Source organism: Octodon degus, unplaced genomic scaffold (assembly GCF_000260255.1).
Source record: "Octodon degus isolate 3935 unplaced genomic scaffold, OctDeg1.0 scaffold00026, whole genome shotgun sequence".
Classification (NCBI taxonomy): domain Eukaryota; kingdom Metazoa; phylum Chordata; class Mammalia; order Rodentia; family Octodontidae; genus Octodon; species Octodon degus.
The window spans coordinates 18,701,415-18,702,739 of NW_004524602.1; the positions used below are offsets into that span (position 1 = coordinate 18,701,415).

The 1,325-nt window shown below is 49.4% G+C and overlaps 1 pseudogene; it reads left to right on the forward strand.

The window, feature by feature from the left end:
* LOC101590678 overlaps nucleotides 1–859 on the forward strand; it is a 2,133-nt pseudogene extending 1,274 nt beyond the window's left edge.
* Nucleotides 860–1,325: the final 466 nt, after the last annotated feature.

The following is a 1,325-nucleotide window of genomic DNA, read 5'->3' on the forward strand; positions in this document are numbered from 1 at the left end:
TGATATGTGATCTCCTGTACCTGACCTCTCAGCAGGTATGTGGCCTATTTTGTAATGCAGACGTTCTGCGGTGTGCGTCAGCGCCTCGTGCCTCAGGACCTTGTGCTTGCCAGGCTTATGTCGCTGAGCTATCTCCCTGGCTCTCCAGTTTTGATTAGGGTGACTGTGATAACTTTTCCCAGTTTATGATTATTTTTCATATTGAGAGGATCCTGGAGTTACCTAATCGACCATCGCAGCTGGTGTTTCAAATATAATTTTCAATGAACCATTTGAAAGTAAATTGCATACATCATAGGCTTCCTCGCTCCAAACTTGCACAAGGTCTCTTAAGGAAACCTAACTACCACTTTCTCACCGTGCACCCTTACGTGGGAACAGTACCTCGTGCAGTAGTCAGTCTATCATCTTTCTCCTTCAGCTGTCTCGACACAGCTTTGTGCTCCGTACCTGTTGCCATCAAGTACCACACAATGCGTACTTGTGAAGGAACATGTGTGGGCTTCTTGTTTGTTTGTTTTTCTTTCAGTGCTGGGAATGAACCCAGGGGCTTGTGCGTGGTCGGTGTGCTCTCCACCACGGAGGTGCAAGCCCAGGCTTTAGGAGTATGTCTCCCATTACTTTCTTTCCCTGGTGCTCTGAACATTCTGCAAAATAGGAGTATTGGGGCCAACTTGTACTCATTAAAACTAATTCTTTTGTATCGGCACTTGAGTTCATGAACTTGAGCTTGCCAAGCAGGCACTGTGCCACTGAGCTACATCCCCAGCTAAACCTATAATTCTTAAGAGCCAATTTAAAATTTTCAGGAAATGGTATGAGTCAGTGGACCTCATATGAACAACTTGAAATTGACTGAAGTGAGAATATGTACACCACAGAAACTGGAAAGCAACACCCCTCCTACCTGTTGACTTTTCTAGGCTACCACCGCTTTTATCAGTATCCAGGGCTTTTTGTCTCTAATAAAGCCTTTCTCTTAAGCGTTGGTTGATTGCTCTGGGGTGAGTACAGTCGTTCTCACCTTGCTGTGACGGCCGTGCAGCAGACCCCACCTGCTTCTGCGGTCCGCCCTCCCTTCTCCTTTGCCGCGCTAAGGTTGGGGCTCTGTAGCCGCCAGTCCTTTTCCCTGGCCTTCTATTTGAGGCAAGGTCTTGCTCTGTTGCTTAGGCTGGCTTGATCGCGCCATTTTCTTCCGCCACGCCCATCTGGCACTGTTTTAGAATCCAGCTGGACTAGCTCTGGTTTTCCCCAGCACCAGAGACAGCCCTGGGCCCGGGGGCCCGGCCCGCGCATAGCCCCTGCCCTCAGGCCTGCCGGCCACG